The sequence below is a fragment of the Perognathus longimembris genome, unplaced genomic scaffold, assembly GCF_023159225.1.
Source record: "Perognathus longimembris pacificus isolate PPM17 unplaced genomic scaffold, ASM2315922v1 HiC_scaffold_5535, whole genome shotgun sequence".
NCBI lineage: Eukaryota > Metazoa > Chordata > Mammalia > Rodentia > Heteromyidae > Perognathus > Perognathus longimembris.
The window spans coordinates 94,327-116,589 of NW_025960973.1; the positions used below are offsets into that span (position 1 = coordinate 94,327).

Here is a 22,263-nt window from a genome sequence, read left to right on the forward strand (position 1 = left end):
TCCTAGCACTCTGCCATTTGAGCCACAGAGCCAATTCTGGCCGTTTTTTATATATCTGGTGCTGGGAAATCGAACCCAGGGCTTCATGCATACAAGGCAAGCACTCTTGCCACTAGGCCATATTCCCAGCCCCCTAATAATAATTTTTAAAGTATCATCATTGAGTAAAAATGTAGTCTCATAAAGGACTTTATCTGGCTATTCAAAACGTACTTTGTCATTTTTTTTCACATTTGTTATAAAATTTTATTTCAGTAGCCAAGTGACTAGTGCTTACAAAAAAAGTTAAATGTTAATTGGTTTTATTTCTGTTTCACCATCTACAAAATTACCTCCAACTGCTCCTTCTGGGTAAAACCTTTCATGCTTTTCCCTGAAGCATGGCCAACAAACGTCATCACTCTAATAATTGGCTGATGCTTTAAAAGCATTTCTGGGGCTGGGGATATGGCCTAGTGGTAAGAGAGCTTGCCTCCTATACATGAGGCCCTGGGTTCGATTCCCCAGCACCACATATAGAGAAAACGGCCAGAAGTGGCGCTGTGGCTCAAGTGGCAGAGTGCTAGCCTTGAACAAAAAGGAAGCCAGGGACAGTGCTCAGGCCCTGAGTCCAAGGCACAGGACTGGCCAAAAAAAAAAAAAAAAAGCATTTCTGCAATTTCCTGAACACTGTCTCAAAATGAGGAAAACAATCATAACTCTTGTGTCATCATATTTCTTTTCAGAGGTGTTTGTAGCTGTGGAACAGAAAATACTTTAGTTACAACTTTTCAAAAGTCTTTACAGAAGAACTAGTTTAAAACACTACCCTGAAGCCATATATTAATATTAAGTAATCATTTTTAATATATACGTAAGAAGTTTTAACGTCTTTTTCTACTGCATTACACAGTAATTTTAACAATCTTGACTCCATTTCTCATAGGCTATCATAAAGTTGTAGTCAGGCACAGGTGGCTCACACCTGTAATCCGAGCTTCTCAGCGGAGGCTGACATCTGAGGAGCATGGTTCAAAGCCTATCTGGGCAGAAAAGTCGATCAGACTCCAATTTACCACCAGAAAACCATAAGTGGAGCTGTGGCTCAAAGTGGTGGAGCACTAGCCTCGAAGAAAAGAACTCGGGGACAGCACCCAGCTTCTGAGTTCAAACCCTATAACCCATAAAATGAAATATAAAGTTCCAAAGAAGACCATTAAGTGTCTGAGTCATTTTGAGTAGCCCCTAACACAGGACATGACTGACTCTCCCCTTTAACTTTCTGGACAGACAGAAAAACACACTGCAGAGCTACCACTAGTTTCCTACAACTTTCCCTCCTGTTCACTAAAGGCCTTCTTAACCTGGCCACACATGCTCAACTTCACAAAAGATAACTGCAGAATACCCTCTAGTCAATTCTAAAGCTGCTGCCAATGCTTATTCTTGGTAACCAGCAGAATGCACGAAGATGAACATGAATTTTATGATCAAGCAACATATTTTCTAAGTGATATGTCTTATCTAAAATATACTATTATCCCTACTACTTCAGGTTAATAAAAAACATTGAAAATAAGGTAATAATCTAAAACATGAAATAAAATGGACTGGCAACTAAATGAAATAGAAAATGGAAGTATGAATGGGATAATAAAGGCCAGGTAGTTACACAGATATTTTTGTGATTGTTTGCCTTGGCTTTCAAGCTTGGTATGGAACTTCAAATGAAATTTTTTTTTCTTCCTTGTGTCTGTGGTTTTTTTCTTTGTTTTTGTACTGCTCCTGGAGCTTAAACTCAGGGCCTAGGTTCTGTCCCTGAGCTTCTTTTTGTTCAAGGCTATTATTGCTATACCACTTGAACCACAGTGCCACTTCTGGCTTTTTCTGAGTAGTTTATTAGATAAAGTCTAGAGTCTCATCGATTGGTTTTGAAGCAGGATCCTCAGACCCCAGCCTCCTAAGTAGCTAGGATTACAAGTGTGAGCCACCAGCTGCCAGCCTATATGTTCTTCTTTTTTGAGGTAGGGTCTCACTATGTAGCTCAGCCTATCCTCAAACTCTTAACTCCTTCTGCCTCAACCTCTTGTATGCTGAGATTGCACATTTGTACAGTCAGGTTGACAATGCCTTTACCTTCCTTATTCATCATATACAAATGCCAGTAAGCAAACACTGTATATACTAATTAATTAATTAATTTCATTTTCACAATAATCCATTTTATTAAGAACTGGCTCAGACTATTCCTCGGGAATCCATACAGTGATAGTTCACAATACAAAAGAAGCAAAAAGTAAGAGCTGAGAGAAGCAACTATAGCAAATAAACTTATTCTAAACATACTTGCTCTGAATCATTGTAGCATGAAGTTTCTGCGTGTGATCAATACCTGACAACCTGCTACTCTCACTGCAAATCCTGTCTCTAACCTGCTAGCGCCAGCCTCTCTACTCTCATTTCACTGAGGCTCTATCAAAGGCATCAATGACTTCCACACTGCCATATTAAAGGAAAACTTGGTAGTTCTTGTGACATTTCTCTTAAGCGTTCCAGAGTCTACTCTTTCCTACTGCTACTGCTGTTTCTTCCCTACTTCTCCCATACACTTCTCCATTTCCTTCTCAAACTCCTTGGTGACTGCTTTGCTTTAAACTCTGTAGACGTTAATCTTCAGGACACCCTTCTAGACCCTCTTTGGTCTCCAAACTATCAATCTGGTGAACATCACACTGAATATCAAAAAAGCCAAGCAGGGGCTGGGGATATATCCTAGTGGCAAGAGTGCCTGCCTCGGATACACGAGGCCCTAGGTTCGATTCCCCAGCACCACATATACAGAAAACGGCCAGAAGCGGCGCTGTGGCTCAAGTGGCAGAGTGCTAGCCTTGAGCAGGAAGAAGCCAGGGACAGTGCTCAGGCCCTGAGTCCAAGGCCCAGGACTGGCCAAAAAAAAAAAAAAAGCCAAGCAAGAGAATGATCCTGAATTCAAGTCTTAGTAACAGCACCAAATAAGTAATTGAGCCCTACACAGGAAGTGACACTGTGGCTCTAAGTAGTAGAGTGCTAGCAAGTGCCCAGGCCAAGAGTTGAAGCCCCAGAACTGAAGGGGGAAAATAAAAGCCCTACACCATCTGGCCTTCATTACTGCTCATCTGCACACCTCTTACCCTCACTCATCCTAATCTAGTCCACTGATCTTTAATAAAACTAACCAAACTAACAAATAGGGTCCTTGGACCATGCTATTCTTTCTGCCTACAGTAATCCTTCTTCCAGAAATCCCCAGTTTGCCTCCCTCACTTCCACCAGGTATCAGCTAAAACATTTCACACACAGGCTTCTCTAACCACTCTCTACACATGAAACTTTCTCCCGATGTGCCATAACTTGCTACCACTTTATTATAGATGGTTTTACTCTCACTCTTACTGGCCCCAAACTAACTTTTCCCTTATTATCTTATTCTAAGCATTCCTACTGCTCATACTTTCCAAAATGTATTCAAATTTTTTTTTCTCTCTCTCTTTTTTTTTTTTTTTTGGCCAGTCCTGGGCTTGGACTCAGGGCCTGAGCACTGCCCTGGCTTCTTTTTGCTCAAGGCTAGCAGTCTGCCACTTGAGCCACAGCACCACTTCTGGCCATTTTCTGTATATGTGGTGCTGGGGAATTGAACCCAGGGCCTCATGTATACGAGGCAAGCACTCTTGCCACTAGGCCATATCCCCAGCCCTGTATTCAAATTTTTACCATTAATTATTTAGAACAATTAAAATTCCTCCTCCTCCTTTTTTTTTTGTCAGTCCTGGGCCTTGAACTCAGAGCCTGAGCACTACCTCTGGCTTCCTATTGCTCAAGGCTACCCCAGCCCCAAAATTCCTCCTTCTTTATAAGGTGTGTTAGCATAAACTAGTAAGTGGAAATCTTAGCACTTTCAGCAACTACCATACCTTCAACACTACTAAGTATTACCTACCATTCCATGACCTGAAGTGTTTGATTACAACTACTTCTAATTTCTTTTTTTTTTTTTTTTTGGCCAGTCCTGGGGCTTGGACTCAGCGCCTGAGCATTGTACCTGGCTTCTTTTTGCTCAAGGCTAGCACTCTGCCACTTGAGTCACAGCGCCACTTCTGGCCATTTTCTGTATATGTGGTGCTGGGGAATCGAACCCAGGGCCTCATGTGTATGAGGCAAGCTCTCTTGCCACTAGGCCATATCCCCAGCCCTTCTTCTAATTTCTTTAACTTTGGATGAGTATAGAAAAAATCTTTACATTTTTCTCCTGCAGGAAAAAAAATCAAAATTATTTCTATAATTTCCAAAGTAATCATATTAATGTATTGTTCTTTAAGCATATGTGAAAAATTTACTTTTTATTTAAATAGTAACTAAGTATACAGGTAGGATAGGAACATCCAAACGGAAGTCAGTAATAAAACAAAGAGAAATATGTTTATTTAAACTTTAAATCAGACTGAGGATTTTCACTACAAATAAATGAGGCTAATATCTAATATGTATTTAAGGTTTAAATTGATAAACAATAAACTTGAATAAGTATTAATCCTAACAGACAATAAAACACTTAAACATTTAAAGGACCTATTGTTACCCAAATATAAACAAGGGTATTCGCGTGCATCAATCAAAAAATGTTTTAAAATTCATATTAATTAATAAAGAACAATTTGGGCATGGTGGCATATCAGAACTTGGTTGGGATGGGGGCTGGGAATATGGCCTAGTAAAAACAGTGCTTGCCATACATACATGAAGCCCTGAGTTCCACGACTCAGCACCACATATAGAGAACAGGCCACAGGTAACTCTGTGGACCAAGTGGCAGAGTGCTAGCCTTGGGCAAAAAGAACCAGGGCCAGTGCTCAGGCCCAGAGTTCAAGCTCCCAGATGTCAAAAAAAAAAAAAAAGAACTTGGGACGGTAAGGCAGAAGGATCACAAGTTTGAAGGTCGACTGGGATTCATAATGAAACCTTGCCTCATTTAAAAAAGCGCACGCTGGGGGCTCTGTCTTGTAATCCTAGCTACTCAAGAAGCTGAAATCGAAGGATCTCAGTTCAAAGCTAGCCCAAGCAGCCCAAGTCCATGAGACTTTCACCACCAATTAATCACCAGAAAACTGCAAATGAGCCAGTGGCTCAAAGTGGTAGAGTGCTAATGTTGAGCGAAAGAGTTCAGACTCAGCACCCATGCCCAAAGCCCCAATGACTGATTAAAAAAAGACAGAGAAAAAAAGAAAAAGACAAACAATATATAATCTTTCTTTTTTTTTCAATTTTTTATTATCAAACTGATGTACAGAGAGGTTACAGTTTCATACGTTAGGCATTGGATACATTTCTTGTACTGTTTCTTACCTTGTCCCTCATGCCCCCCTCCCTCCCCCTCTTTCCCTCCCCCCCCCAGGTGTTCAGTTCACTTACACCAAACAGTTTTGCAAGTATTGCTTTTGTAGTTATTTCTCTTTTTTTATCCTGTGTCTCTCAAATTTGGTATTCCCTTTGAATTTCCTACTTCCAATACCAGTAAACGCCGTTTCCAATATACTCAGATAAGATTACAGAGATAGTGTAGGTACAACCATAGGAAGGTGATACAAGAACATCATCAATAATAGAAACTACACATACACATAGGACGTTGAAAGTAGTTACAACTGTGGTATAACAATTGTTTCCATAACATGGAGTTCATTTCACTTAGCATCATCTTATGTGTTCATAAGGGTATAGCTATTGGGCCTTGTGATGCTCTGCTATGGTTTGCCTAAACCTGTACTAATTATTCCCAATAAGGGAGGCCATAGAGTCCATGTTTCTTTGGGTCTGGCTCACTTCACTTAGTATAAGTTTTTCCAAGTCCTTCCATTTCCTTACAAATGGAACAATGTCATTCTTTCTGATAGAGGCATAAAATTCCATTGTGTATATGTACCACATTTTCCTGATCCATTCATCTATGGAGGGGCATCTGGGTTGGTTCCAGATTCTCGCTATGACAAATTGTGCTGCGATGAACATTGTTGTGCTGGTGGCATTACTGTGATTTTGTTTGTGGGCTTTTGGATAGATACCCAACAGTGGGGCTTCTGGGTCATAATCTTATAATTCTATAATTCTTATAATCTATAATTCTTATAGCATATTTTAGGTTTTGGCTTGCTGTATTACCTAGATGTACCTCAAAGTCCTAAACAGAATCAATCGTCCCGCCTCAACTTTCTACGAAACCGAGACTACAGGTATGCATCACTACACACAGCTAACACAAGACAGAATTTTAAATGAAAATCCATATCTTTGTGGAGGAAAGCATTAACACTTGCTAAAGTACCATGTGTATGTGTGCAGTTATAGTTTCATAAAGGTCTCATTTCGGCTAAGTTCGTTTTTACCCATGTCATTCCTTCAAAAATTAAGAAAAGGGGGACTGGGAATATGGCCTAGTGGCAAGGCCTAGTGCCTCTTATACATGAAACCCTGTGTTTGATTCCCCCACACCACATATATGGAAAACGGCCAGAAGTGGCGTGGTGGCTCAAGTGGCAGAGTGCTAGCCTTGAGCAAAAAGAAGCCAGGGACAGTGCTCAGGCCCTGAGTCCAAAACCAGGACTGGCCAAAAAAAAAAAAAAAAAAAAAAAATTAAGAAAAGGTTCTACAAATAAGTAAACTTAAAACAAATTAGTTAGTAAAAAGAAATTCAACTCTAAAAATGAATGCAGATTTTTGCAATTTAAAAATAAAAAACATCTGGTTTTCCCAGTTCGAGTCATATGTATTGTTTTCTAGCAATTACTCAAAAACACCTCATTGCTTTTAAAAATAACGCATCTGGGGCTAGGATTGTGGCCTAGTGGTAAAGTACTTGTCTCACATACATGAAGCCCCAGGTTTGATACCTGAGCACCACATATACAGAAAAAGTCAGAAGTGCTGCTGTGGCTCAAGTGGTAGAGTGCTAGCCTTGAGCACAAAGAAGCCAGGACAGTGCTCAGGCCCTGAGTCCAGGCCCCAAGACTGGCAAAATAATAACCAAAATCATAACAATAAAGCATCTTAGATGACTGTTTTATGTATCTTCAACAAAAATATTTTCATCATTTCTTTACATAATTTCATACCACGTACCTTTTGTTCCATGCGTAATTCCAGAAAGGAAAAAATATCTCATTCCCATATGCTGCAGTAGTTCATAACCATGATATAAACTAATACAAATGGCATACTCGCCGTCAATTATGCCTTGATGACGTCCCTGAAAAAAATCAATAATAAGTTGGGCTGGGGCTATGGCCTAGTGGCAAGAGTGCTTGCCCCTTACACATGAGGCCCTGGGTTCAATTCCCCAGCACCACACATATAGAAAATGGCCAGAAGTGGCACTGTGACTCAAGTGGCAGAGTGCTAGCCTTGAGCAAAAAGAACAGTGCTCAGGCCCTGAGTCCAAGACCCAGGACTGGCAAAAAAAAAAACCCCAAAACAATCAGCACATGTTAAATTCAACCAAAGAAACATGAAGATACAAGCACTATACCCATGCTCTCAGGCTAATGTGCCCATATGATAACCAAGTTTTGTTTTTTCCAGTCCTTACGGCCACAAGCACTGTCCCTGGCTTCTTTTTGCTCAAGGCTAGGTAGCACTCTACCACTTGAGCTCACAGCTCCACCTCTGCCTTTTTCTATGTATGTGGTACTGAGGAATCAAACTCCGGGCTTCATGTATGCTAGGTAAGTACTCCACCACTAGGCCATATTCCCAGCCCCTGGTAACAAAGATTTAAAAGAAGAATACTGAGAATGTATTTCAATTATTTTCCTATAGCTTCCATTTTTAGTGGCATTTCTCAGTGAATCATTCTAAATTCTTCCCTGACAGTGTTGAATAGTTTTCTATAGCACCCTAACTATCTGAAACAGTAAACTTGCCTCTTTATCAAATACACTCACCAATAAAATCAAAATCAGCAAGTTTAGATTTACTGAAAATTTTAGTGAACTTTTAACTTTAGGAAGAAATTTAAACATGTTTATTCATGTTTTAGATAACATAGTGAAATAGACTCCTTTAGAGGTTTGTTTGGCATGGCAGGACTGCATTTTCTGGTGTAAAATAAAAGTGACTCCTATGTAGTCACAAATATTCATTAATTATTCTCTCTGGCCTCTTCAAAATCTTTTTTCTCTAGCTAGGTGCTCTTACCCTTTTGCTCCTTGCTACTTGGGAGTCTGCCTCAAGAATACTTCTCACCAGCCATCCTAGCAACTAAAAGCCTAGGCTGATCAAGCATGTGTCTAGGAAGGAAGCAAGATGCTTTCTCAAGACCTAACCAGCAAAATCCAGAGCCCAAGAAAGCAAAGACCTTAATTCAGATCCCAGGAACTGCTAAATAAAAGCAATGTTCCATGGAGTTACACTTCTAGACTTGGGTGTCTTTTTATATAGTGAGCTTTTCTTCTAACCTTGGGCCCAGCTTGACAGACATTTTCATACACCTACTTCTCTCCAATGAACATTAAGTATTACAAGTTTTTTGTGATGCTTCTTCCTTTCTGGTATTACAAGTAAGCCCAAATATTCTGGGATTCAAATTTAGCTACAATTTGCTCTTTCATGGGTCAGTGATACACTTCAATAACTCATTTTATGTTTTAGCCTTCCTATCATAAACGTTTATACTTACCACAATATTTGGAGATGGGTTTTTCCTAAATTGATCTCTGGCCAGAATTATCTGGTACTTGGTTAGATTGGGGATATCTCTTCTCATCAAAACATTGCTCAGAATCAGAGAACTTGCAAATGTTTCCAAACTCTGCAAATGTAAAAAAAAATATTGTAAGTTTAAAGACCTTTTTTCAAACATATTAATTTTTGCCACATGTTAAAGTAATTAATATATTTAATAAAGTTTGTTTTGAAATGAAGTTTTGGGCTAACACAGCATAGATAATAAAATTGAAGCATCGTTGACATCTAAACCTGGATAGTATCTAAACATGGGCCTCACAAGCTAGGGCTCACACCTGTAATCCACGCAACTCAGGGTCTGAGCATCACAGTTCAAAACCAGCCTGGACAGCAAAGATTAAACTCTTTTTTTTTGCCAGTCCTGGGGCTTTGACTGAGGGCCTGAGCACTGTCCCTGGCTTCTTTTTGCTCGAGGCTAGCACTCTGCCACTTGAGCCCCAGCGCCACTTCTGGCTTTTGTCTGTGTATGTGGTGCTGAGGAATCGAACCCAGGGCTTCATGCATGCTAGGCAAGCACTTTACCACTAAGCCACATTTCCAGCCCCAAGATTAAACTCTTATTTCCAATGAACTACTCAGAGAAAGCCAGAAGTCTTGCTGTGGCTCAAAAAGTAGAATGCTAGCTAGCCAAACAAAACAAGCTTATACACAGTGCCCAGGCAAGTTTTCGCCCCAGGATTGGCAGAAAGAAAAAGAAGGGCAGTGGTATTTTTCATTGCTGCATCTTCCACCTCTAGAACAAATAATAGCACATAGGTCCCAAGTAAATGTTTGCAGATGGTTGAATAAATTGAAATGTCTTTAATTTCATTCATTAATTCTTCCAACCAGTATTAAATATCCATCACATATCAAATGTACCTCTTAAATACCGGGAATCTTATGACTAAGACAAATGACGCTGGCTGCTCTCATAGTTTACAATCCGAGGAAGGAAACCAAAGGATCAAGAAATGGATAGAGATGGAGATTGAAGCTCCTAGCAAGTGCAGGGTCCTATGTCTGATCCCTGATTCTAGGACAAAAAAAAAGACTAAAAGATGGTAATAGATAAGTTTTGTTTCTTGGTTTTGTTGTGGAAAGTGTTTTTTGTTGTTGTTGTTGTTTTTTTTTTCAAATTTTTATTATCAAACTGATGTACAGAGAGGTTACAGTTTCATACGTTAGGCATTGGATACATTTCTTGTACTGTTTGTTACCTTGTCCCTCATGCCCCCCTCCCTCCCGTGGAAAGTGTTTTTATTTTTATTTTTTGTAGCCCAAATTAGCCTCAAACTTGTAATCCTCCTGCCTCATCCTCCCGAGTTCTAAGATTACAGGCATAGCCACATAACCAGTTGAAAATAGGTAATTTTGATAAATACAATGTTATTAATACAATTAAGAATCTAGAACTTCATTGTATGTATGTATGTATGTATGTGTGTGTATAAATATGTATACACACACACACACATATATATATATCACATTTTCTTGAGTGGGTCAGGGGAATGTGGTATATGTACACCATGGAATTTTATGCTTCCAACAGAAAGAAGGACATTGCCCCATTTGTAAGGAAATAGACTTGAAGCAAGCCAGACCTGAAGAAATATAGGCTATATGGTTTCCCTCATTTGTAATCAATAGAATGTATCTATAAATCTACAAATAAACTTAATGGATAGTAAAAGACAAAAATATTACACTTGGACATGATAGATTAAACAGGACTCTAAACATTCACACAGTGAGAACAAAGGAGGATATTCTTAGGAGAGGATCATAGGGCTCAAGCGCTATGTGCATATGAACACAAAAAATGATGCTTGTCCAAGTGAACTCCAAGAAATGGAAATAACAAGTTTTTTCATCATATTGTTTGTGGGGTTTTTCCCCCTCTTTTCTTCTAGTTTTCCCTTTAGTCGCCGTTTTTTATTTGTGTATCCTTTGTCATGTATACAAGTTTATCTCATTTGGGGAGGGGAAGGGAAGCTTAGGAACAGTAGGACCAATTGTGCACTAATTCAGCAGTGATACTCGACAGTCACTACATTGGAAATGAACTATACAACTTGGGGGGGAGCTGTTCAGGATGGGAGGAACTGGGAGAAAATGAGGGAGGGTGTGACACTGTTTAAAAAGAAATGCACTGTCTTAAGTAACTGTAACTCCTCTGTACATCACCTTAGAATAAAAAAAAGAATCTAAAAGAGAGTAAAGTTACGTAGCTTTGAGGCTACGTATGTTAACATGAACGATGAGTTGAGTCTATGATGTTATGTTCTGACGGAGCAAGCATTCCAGAAAGAAAATAGTAAACCAACAGGAATAATCTTAATGGTAAATGAAGGAAGAAAGAGACCTCTACATGAACAGCTGCTAGAGTGACAAATAATTGTTTATTTTAGTACATTTCTTACCTCTCTCTTCCAGCTTTCCTGAATACATTGTCTTACAAAAAAAGCACTCTAAACATATTAACAAAGTGAAATTCTAACTGCACATGACTAACAAATGAGGCAAATATTGGAGTTAAGAATGTAGTTCAGTGCTTAGGGGACTGATCTATTATGAAAGACCTTGCCACCAAAGGAGTGGGGGCAGGAGGGAGGACTGGAGGAAAGAAAGAAGAAAAAAAGAGAGAATGACCAGAATATTCTATATCTTCAATAAATAATACTTAGGAAAAAATAATGCTAAGATTTTTTTATTTAATTTCATTGTCAAGGTGATGTACAGAGGGGCTACAGTTACATATGTAAGGCAGAGAGGAAATTTCTTGTAAACTAGTTACCTCCTCCATTTTGTTCCACCTCCGTTCCTCCCTAGTGCTGCCCCCCCCCCAAGTTATACAGTTTCTTTATATTATCTTTTTCTTTTCTTTCTTTTTCTCTTTTTCTTTTTCTTTTTTCCTTTGGCCAGTCCTGTGGCCTGAACTGAGGGCCGGGGCACTGTCCCTGGCTTCTTTTCACTCACGGCTAACATTGTACCACTTGAGCCACAGCGCCACTTTCAGCTTTTTCTGTTTATGTGGTGCTGAGGAATCAAACTCAGAGCCTGAAGCATGCTAGGCAAGCACTCTACTATTAAGCCAAATTGCCAGCCCCAACATAATGTCTTGTTAAGTATCACTGTTGTATTGGTTTGTCCTTTGCCCTTTGTAATGGAGATTTAATAACAAAAAGAAACCACAGGGCTGGGAATATGGCCTAGTGGTAAAGTGCTAGCCTCATATACATGAAGCCCTGGGTTCGATTCCTCAGCAACACATGTATATACAAAAAGCCAGAAGTGGCACTGTGGCTCAAGTGGCAGAGTGCTAGCCTTGAGCAAAAAGGAAGCCAGGGACAGTGCTCAGGTTCTGAGTTCAAGGCCCAGGAATGGCAAAAATAAATAAACTAATTAATTAATTAAAGAAAGAAAATGACAATCATGTTAAAAAAAAAAAAAAAGAAGCAGTGTCCCCACAAAATTTCAAAGTAGCTGCCACTGGAAAGAAATCTACACTAGTTTTACAAAGGTCCCTCCCCTCCCCTCCCCTTCTTTCCTTCCTCCCTTCCTTGGAGTTACTGGCACCTGAAATAAAGGCCTCAAGTTCTCCCTCTTTCACTCAGGTTGGTGCTCTACCACTTAAGCCACACCTCCACTCTGGCTTTTTGCTGGTTGATGGAGGATAAGCAGCTCATGGACTTTTCTTCCTGGGATGGCCTTGAACCACAATCATCAGGTATCAGTCTCCTGAGTAGCTAGGATTTCAGGTGAGGGCCACCAGCTGAGATTTGAACTTCTTGAAAGGCTGAAATGATAATTAAATATCAAAAATTTAAAAAGTTACCTTAAAAGTATGGCCCAAACGCTAGAAAGCTTGGCTAGCAAATGGAAGGCATGAACAGAAATTCCAATATCACACACACACACAAAAACAACACGAATGCAGCTGGGAATATGGCCTAGTGTAAAGTGCTTGCCTCGTATACATGAAGCCCTGGGTACGATTCCTCAGCACCACATATATAGAAAAAGCTGGAAGTGGTGCTGTGGCTCAAGTGGTAGAGTGCTATCCTTGAGCAAAAAGAAGCCAGGGACAGTGCTCAGGCCCTGAGTTCAAGGCCCACGACTGGCAAAAAAAACCAAAACGGAGCAAAATAGAAAGAAAGAAAAAGGAAAAAAATATGTATGGAAGTACTGGAGGAAAACTAGTCTATCCTCCTTATTGTTTAGAGAATTAGATTGCTGGCAGCTTTGTAAAAGGTTACCTGGGCTCATAGATCTATCTGATTACTCCTTTTTCTTCTACATGGTTAGCTTTCTTAACCATGTGGCTAACATGCAATCATCAAATTCCGTAGGTCGTTCAGAGAGCCAGCCCACTTTTGAGAAAGAAGAACATATTCATGTCTCAATAGAAGAAGTGGCAAAGAAATCACTCATCATCTTTAATCCATCCCCAAACTCATAACTTCAAAGACCTCTTCAATATATGGATTCTATAATATATGGATTCTGTATGTTCTCTTTTCTAGATTCTGCCAGTGAATTTATGCAAACCTAGAACTAGGAGAAAAAAGGCTTACCTGGATGTATGTCTTTTGGATGGCTGCCAGTTCTTCCCCAAGGGGCACAACAAGCTTCACAACTCGTCTTTCATGAGACTATGGCAAAATATCTGCAGAATCTTCAGAACAAAGCTCAATCTGCCCAATTAGTAGGTTAGTAATAGCCTGCTGCACAGCCTACACAAAATCCATAAAATATGAGAATAAATTTTTTTTTATTTTATATATTTTGGCCAGTCCTGGGCCTTGGACTCAGTGCCTGAGCACTGTCCCTGACTTCCTTTTGCTCAAGGCTAGCACTCTGCCACTTGAGCCACAGCGCCACTTCTGGCCATTTTCTGTATATGTGGTGCTGGGGAATCGAACCCAGGGCTTCATGTATACTAGGCAAGCTCTCTTGACACTAGGCCATATCCCCAGCCCCAGAATAAATTATTTAACATGTTGATTTTTTAACTATATACAGAAATGAAATAGTAAGAGTCTCAGGCCAGCATAGGCCCAGATAGCAAGTCTGTCTCAAAAGCAAACCAAAATAACCCTCCTACCCCCTCCCCCCAAAAAAAACCCACAGGAAGAGGGAAACTGGAAGAAAAATGACGGAGGGGGTAAAAATGTTCCACAAGAAATGTACTGATTACCTAACTTATGTAACTGTAACCCTGCCATACATCATTTTTTAATTTAAAATTTTTAAATTAAAAAAAATTACACATTCCACATACCGTATGAGAACAGGAGAAAAATAATTTTGAAACATTTTTTTCTACCCGTAACATTTCTCTAATAAGAACATTAGAGCATTTCTAACAAATTTCGTAAACGTATTTTTGGCTCTTTTCAAATGTAATCTTACAGAGATAGACAAACATATTTTAGAGGAGGGCTGAAAATCCTTGAGGGGGGGGCTGGAATTTTTCCCAAGTGGAAAGAGTACACACTTGGCATTCTAACAACCCTGGTTCCAGCATCAAGAAATAAAATATCTGCATTTTGAATATTCTCCAATATAGGGAACAAGAGCTCTTTAAAAAATGGTTGATTCTATACCTAGGCCAAGGAAAATAATAAATAAGCATAAATTATCTTGTGATGTCAGAAAAATTTTAAATGTTTTAAAGGGAAATAGAGACGCGTATGTATCTAAAGAACATAGAAATTGTGTTGAAGAAGCTCTGCAATGGCCAACGCTAACCCAGTCTGAGCAACAAAACTGAATATGGACTGTAGCCCATAGAAAACAATCAATATATATTAGTTCATAAAGATATAAAGAAGTGAATTCACAAATAACAGCTCTTTGTTACAAAAGAATGTCAGTTAAGCATAGAAGCTGAACTCATGGGATACCCCAATCATCTGAAAACCTAGTACAGTACTTGAAAGGCAGAGACTGGAGACCTTGAGTTCCAGGCTAGTCTAGAACTCACTAAGCAATTTGTTGAAAGGAAGCAAAGGAAAGAAGGAGGGTAAGAGGAAGGGTGAGTAAGAGAAAAGGGATGGAGGAGGGGTAGTAATAGTGATTTTTTTTTTTTTTTTTGGCCAGTCCTGTGACTTGGACTCAGGGTCTGAGTACTGTCCCTGGCTTCTTTTTGCTCAAGGCTAGCACTCTGCCACTTGAGCCACAGCGCCACTTCTGGCCATTTTCTGTATATGTGGTGCTGGGGAATCGAACCCAGGGACTCATGTATATGAGGCAGGCACTCTTGCCATTAGGCCATATCCCCAGCCCAGCAATAGTGATTTTAAAGAAAACACAGAAGTAATCGTTGACAGCTAGATCACAATTAGATGCTAAAATAGAGCACGAATATAGTGCAAACTATCTCCCCCACTAGGTACTTATTCATTATAGAGGGAGAAACCCAAAAGACGTCATCTTAGATTAGGAGCACCAGAAGTAAGTCACCGTGTAGCCCTGACAGGATGTGCTGAGCATAGCTATGTACAGCGTCCCTTCTGGTCTGCAAAATACCAGACAAACCAAACTGAGTGACATTCTACAAAATGCTGTTCCAAAACATGCAGCTCATGAGAGACAAGACTAAGGAATTGTCACAGATTGGAAGGGAATAAGGAGATAAGACCAGTAAGTTAAGTTCAAGATTTTAGATTGCGCAATGGGGAAAAAGAGGCATTGATGGGCAAGCAGAATTCAAATTATAGTTGGTATATTAGCTACTAGCATTCTTACTATGGTTGTATTAATGTCAGCATTAGCAGAAATTAAGTGAAAGACAAAGATTTAAACTTTTACAAATTTTTCCATAAGTCTAAAATTATTTCCAAGTTAAAGTAAAAAGAACTATACATAGCAATTACTAAAAAGTAGTCATAGCCCGGCCCTGCTGCCTCAGACCTGTAATCCTAGCTACTCAGGAAGATGAGATCTGAGGATCATAGTTTGAAGCCAGCGTTGGCTTCGTGAGACCTTTATCTCCAATAAACTACTCAGAAAAAGCCAGAAGTGGTGTGATGGCTCAAGTGATTGAACACTAGTCTTGAGACAAAGAAACTCAGGGACAGAACCCAGGCCCAGAGCTCAACTTGCAGGACCAGCAAAACAAAAAATAATAAAAACAAAAAGCAGGGGCTGCAAATGGGGCTTAGTGGTAGAGTGCTTCCTTGCCTAGCATGCATGAAGCCCTGGGTTCAATTCCTCAGCACCACATAAAGAGAAAAAGCCAGGAGTGGTGCTGTGGCTCAAGAGGTAGAGTGCTACTAGCACTGAGCAAAAAGAAACCAGGGACAGTGCTCAGGCCCTGAGTTCAAGCCCTCGTACTGGCAAAAAATAAAATAAATTAAAAAATAGCCCTAGTACATTAATTGGTATTTTTTAATAAATAGCTTTAGAGGAAAGAGCAAGGGAAGGAGTAACTTCGTCTAAAAAGAAATGTACTCTTTACCTGATTTATGGAACTGTAACCCCTTTGTCCATCACCAGTATATTAACAAAAAATTAGAAAAAAATAGCAGCAACAACAAAATAACACTGAAGCCATAAAACTACTGATCCAAAGAGTAGCTAAGTTCAGCAGGTAAATGGGATGTTGAGGTTGGAAGATCTCTTAGAGCACAGAAGTTTAACAAGTGTAAGACCCGACTGGGCAACATGGCCAAGCCCCACATCAACAAACAAATAGCAAATCAAATAAAAACAGGAGGAAAAAAAGCCTCCTGCAGGACTGGGATGTAGCTCAGTGGCAAAGCGCTTGCTTAGCAAGTGCAACCAACATCCTGGATTCCATCCCCAGTAAGAAGAAAAACAATACTGCTTAACAACAACAACAAAATATATATATATATATTATATATTAAAAAAAAAAAAAGTAAAGGCAGACGCAAGTGGCTCACACCTGTAATCCTAGCAACTCAGGAGGCTGAGATCTGAGGATGTGAACTTCAAAGCCAGCCCGTGCAGTTGCCCATGAGACCCTTACCTCCAGTTAACCACTAGAAAACCATTAATGGGGACTGGGAATGTGGCCTAGTGGCAAGAGTGCTTACCTCATATTCATGAAGCCCAGGGTTCGATTCCTCAGCACCACATCTACAGAAACGGCCAGAAGTGGTGCTGTGGCTCAAGTCGGAGAGGACAAACCTTGAGAGCAAGAGTTCAGGGACAGCGTCCAGACTCAGAGTTCAAGCTCCACAACTGACAAAAAAACAAAATGCAAAAAAAACCTACTTCACCCACAAAAGAAAGTTAAGGCACGTTGTGGAACTCACACATTTTCACAAGTGAGTGTTCCAAAACAGAAAACTGGGCGTCATGCTACTCTTCCAATCTCACATTCGCTATCACGCTCCCTTTCCTCTCTAATCTCTTAAACCTTAAGTATCATCCTAAGCACATTCTGTTTCTTTTACTTCCTTCCCTTCCTCTCCTAGCAGTACTGGACATACAACTCAAGGCCTGTTTCCAGGCCTTGCATTTGCAAGGCTTACTTCTTGAGTCACAACCCCAGCCTCCAGCTAAATACTTCTTTTTTGTTGTTGGTTGTGGGGCTGGACCTCAGGGCCTGGGGGCTGTGCCAGAGCTTTTTCCACTTAAGGCTGGCATTCTACCACTTTGAGCCACAGTACCACTTCCAGTTTTCTGGTGGTTAACTGGAGATAAGAGCCTCAAGGACCTTCCTGCCTGGGCTGCCTTCAAACCGTGATCCTGAGATCTCAGACCCCTGAGTAGCTAGGATTACAGGTGTTAGTCACTGGTGCTGGCTCCAGCTAAATATTTCTAATGAGTCTTTGCAGGTCATATTCCCTATAGCCTACACCGTCCATTCAAACTACTAAGAATAAAACGCATGCTTCATGTTCTGTTCCTTAAGTAGGACAGGTAGGGCCAGTGTCCTTATCATAACAGATAAATAGAAACCATTTCTACTTAGTGGCGAGAAGTAAATGACCTCTATAAGTACATCCCATTGCTCCCACACCTGTACTTGGTATCTACATAGAAAGGAAAGGCAGTATTAGGCAGGTACATATTTCGTCCTTATGATATTGACATTTAAAATTACCTGACCTGGCTGCCATGGAATAGTCCTATATGTCTACTTATGTCCTTGAATTATTATCTTAGCTTCCAAACTCTACCAATATCCTACTTTACATCACTGTGCCATCCATGACCCGCACCTGACATCTGTTAAGTTTTTGTTTTTGTTTTTTGTTTTTTTTTTGGCCAGTCCTGGGGCTTGGACTCAGGGCCTGAGCACTGTCCCTGGCTTCTTCCCGCTCAAGGCTAGCACTCTGCCACTTGAGCCACAGCGCCGCTTCTGGCCGTTTTCTGTATATGTGGTGCTGGGGAATCGAACCTAGGGCCTCGTGTATCCGAGGCAGGCACTCTTGCCACTAGGCTATATCCCCAGCCCCTGTTAAGTTTTTTTGAAAAAGGAAAAGGAAAGAAAAAAAGGAGGAAGGGATAGGGAGAGGGAGGGAGAGCAGAGACACTGATTAACGTAACCAAGACAGGGGCTGGGAATATGGCCTAGTGGTAGAGTGCTTGCCTTGTATGCATGAAGTCCTGGGTTTAATTCCTCAGCACTACATATACAGAAAAAGCCAGAAGTGGCACTGTGGCTCAAGTGGCAGAGCGCAAGCATTGAGCAAAAGGAAACCAGGGACCATGCTCAGGCCCTGAGTTCAAGGCCTATGACTGGCAAAAAAATAAATAAATAAATAAATAAGTGAGCAAGACTAAGTATTTCCTATGACCACCTATTATGGGATAATAAATTACCATCAATAACTTCCATCACTAATAATGATCTCCTCCAAAATAAGTCTTAACAATATAGACTACAGAATACACCACACAAAATTCTTACCTGGCAATAAGCATAGTTTCCAAGAGCCTTATGAGCTTCATCAACAACTAGGCACTTGACATCAGCATCAGGACAAGCTCCTCTAGTAAGGTCATTTACCATGACCTGAGGTGTAAGAAACAACTCTCTTGCTGGACCACATTTCCTTCCTGATGACAGCTAGAGTAGAACCTACAAATTAAAGTGACAGTCTACCTCTAAACTTCACACTGAATCTGGAGGTGTGGCTCAAGTGGTAGAATCAATCTGAATCTGCAAATCAGACAATAAATAAACTTCATATTGTTTATCTACAAAGTCCTATCATCTGGACAACTTTCTGAATGGTTTGGTACATTGGTTAAGTGAAGAACAATTTTGACAATGCACTGGAATGATACTCTCATTCTTTTTTGTTATTGATTGATTAGTGGACCTGATGTTGGAACTGAAGGCTTTATGCACTTGCTAAGGCAGAGGCTCTCCTGATTCTGAAGACAGGGACTCACTTTGTCCAGGGAAAGCCTGGATAACTATGTTCCTCGTGATGTTCCCATTTAATTAGGATGCCAGTTGGGAAACCCCAGGCCCAGCCTTTTCTAGATAGAGGCTTGTCAACTTTTCTTTTTCTTTCTTTCGTTCTTTCTTTTTTTTTTTTTTTTTTTTTTTTTTTTGGCCTGGGATGGCCTGCAACCTTCATCCTCCCCATTGCAGCCTCGAGGTAGCTGGGAGTACAGGCAGGGGCTACTCATGCCAGGCCTATTAGGCCACACATTAAAGCGCTGATGTTGCCCAAATGTCAAAGCTGCCTCTAACCAAAGGCCACAAGTAGGTTATATTTACAGAATTCCTGCAGAAGTGCATAAGAATTGAAGAGAAGCAAAAACGTACAACGGAGAATACCACAATTATCTAGAGATTATACACTCTTCATTGGTTCAAAATATTGACAACCTATATAAGGTAATCTCTGAAAGCTAAATAAAGTAATCAGTACTAGACTTGCTACAAAACCTGGCATGGGAGAGAATGGGATATGTGTATGTTTGTATGAGAACTACTGTACAAGGTGCAGGAGTTCCTGTAGTTCTATTTCCACCAGATTACGTCCTCATCCCTTTGGGGATCCGGCTCTTCACCTCCACTTCATCCATTCCTACTAACATACCTGTCAGTTCGGCCATGTGGGGTTGCGGAATACCCATCACCTGGTAGCAAGCCTCCATCTGTTGTGTCACCAGGGGTTTGGTGGGCGCCATGAAGACCACCTTGCCAGAAGGGAACCAACGGTAGAAATTGTACATGACCACGGCGGCAATGAAGGTCTTCCCCAGCCCGGTAGGCAGGCAGACGAGCGGGTTACACAACAGGGCGGTCCGGGAGCTGCGCAGCTGGTAGTGTCGCAGCGGACGAGTGGTAGGAGAAATCCACAGGGCGCCCGAGGAGGTGCAGAAGCCGCCATTCTCTCCCCTCAGCCGCTCCTCGGCCTCGAACGCCGCCACCAGCAACACCTCGTCATCGGACTCGGGCTGGGCCTCCTCGACCGCGGCGGACGACCGACGGCGCCCGGGAGCTGCGGACGCCGGGGTCCCGAGGCCGCTCCCTCGGGAGGCTGCAACCCGGGGCCCGGAGGATCGGGAAAGGCTGGAGCCCCACGTCTGGAAAAGCGTTCGCTGCCGTCCGCTCAGCGCGCAGAGGACGACCAGAAACTCCGCTCAGCCTCCCGCAGCCAGGGCAGCGGAACCGCCACAGCTGCGGCCCCGGTAGGCTTCATTCGCACCAAAGTGTGCAAGCAGAAGGCGAGGGCGCGGCGGGCTCGTCTCCCATCCGAAATTGCCTCCAGCCAGCCTCGGGCTGCGATTGGGGATCCGGTCGTTTCCCGGAAGTCTTTGCGGGAGCTCCCGCAGGCGCATGCGCGCTGTGAGAGTGTGAGCCGCGTTACTCTAAACCCAGTCCTGTCCCCATTCGCTGTTCCTTTAGGCCTAAAAAAAGTCCCAATCTAGATCTGAGTTCCGTTTGCAAGCCTTGGGAGCCTCGACGACACTGCTACGGTGTTAATCACTTACAATGATTGAATAAATAACTAGGTAAAAAGCCGTGAGACCCGGGGGACGATATTTGTGGAGGAAGTCGTGGTTACTGAGCATTTAAACCTGAAGATGAAGTGAGAAACAAATACGTGTGAATATTTGTAAATTCCTACATTTTTCTCTTTCAAGGGAAAAACATACCACGTCTTTTTTGCTGTTAGGAGTGGTAACCTATTAGATCTGTGTGTGTGTGTGTGTGTGTGTGTGTGTGTGTGTCTGTGTCTGCGTCTCTGTGTATGCCGTTATGGGGGCTTGAACTCTGGGCCTGGGTGCTGTCGCTGGGCTTTTTTGCTCAAGGAGAGCACTGTACCGCTTGAGCCTCACCTCCACTTCCGGCTTTTTTGCTGGTTAGTTGGGGACTTTCCTACCCAGGCTGTCGTGGCATTATGATCCGCAGATCCCAGCCTTGTGAGTAGATAGGATGACAGGCATGAGCCACTATGCTCAGCTTTTAATGGTTTTTTAAGTTGTTTACTCCCAAAGGAATGCAAATCCAAACAACTCTGAAATTCCATCTCACCATAGTTAGATTGGCGAACACTGTGAATTTGAACAACAAATATTGGCAGGACTGTGAGGGGGGAGCGTGGGAAACCCAATTGCACTGTTGGTAAGAATGTAAACTCTCAACAGAAGTCTGGAGGTTCCTCTGGAAAACAAAACATAAGTGTTAGGTTTTTAAAGTAGGTAGCCGGTAAGGCGCCCGCCACCTGGTACTCAGGCATTTTATTACTGAACTGCTGGCCTGTGGCCAAGGTGATGCATGACCTGAGAGAAGGGGTGACCCCCACCCAGCCCTGCCTTATCTAGGGCAAGGGCAGGGGGGTATCGCCAGGTGGATTAGGTTGTGACCTCAGGGCAGAGGGAAGTAACTGCCTCCAGGTCTGCTGGTTACCCAGATAACTGGGTGGAGACTTAACCAGGTGGGGGACATGTCAGGTGAGAGACATCTTCATGGAGCCCTCCCAGGGCAGACCCTACATTAAGGGCTGGGAATATGGCCAAGTGGTAGAGTACTTGCCTCGTATACATGAAGCCCTGGGTTGGATTCCGCAGCACCACATATATAGGAAAAGCCACAGTGGCACTGTGGTTCAAGTGGTAGAGTGCTAGCCTTGAGCAAAAAGAAGCTGGGGACAGTACTCAGGCCCTGACTTCAAGCTCCCAGACTGGCAAAGAAACAAAAACAAAACCAAGAAAACCAAACATAAGGGGTGGACACGTGGCTTAGTGGTAGAGCGCTTGCCAAGCATGCATGAAACCTGGGTTCAATTCTTCAGTACTACATAAACAGAAAAGGCTGGAAGTGGCACTACAGTGCTCGCCTTCAGAAAAAGCCTAGGGACACTGCCCAGACCCTCAATTCAGCCTCAGGACTGGAGAAACTAAACAAAAAAGCAAACTTAAACATATACCTTCCTTACCACCCAGCCATATGAAGACTATCTACCTAGAACATCACAAACCAGGATACTGTAAAGACACTTGTACATTCATGTTCATTGCTGTATTATGTACAGTAGCGCAGTTGTGGAAATAGCCCAGATGCCCAGCCAAAAAAAATGTGGT

The 22,263-nt window shown here is 41.7% G+C and overlaps 1 pseudogene; it reads right to left on the reverse strand.

The window, feature by feature from the left end:
• Window positions 1-285: 285 nt before the first annotated feature.
• LOC125345334 lies at window positions 286-20,517 on the reverse strand (annotated as a pseudogene).
• Between the last annotated feature and the right edge of the window lie 1,746 nt (window positions 20,518-22,263).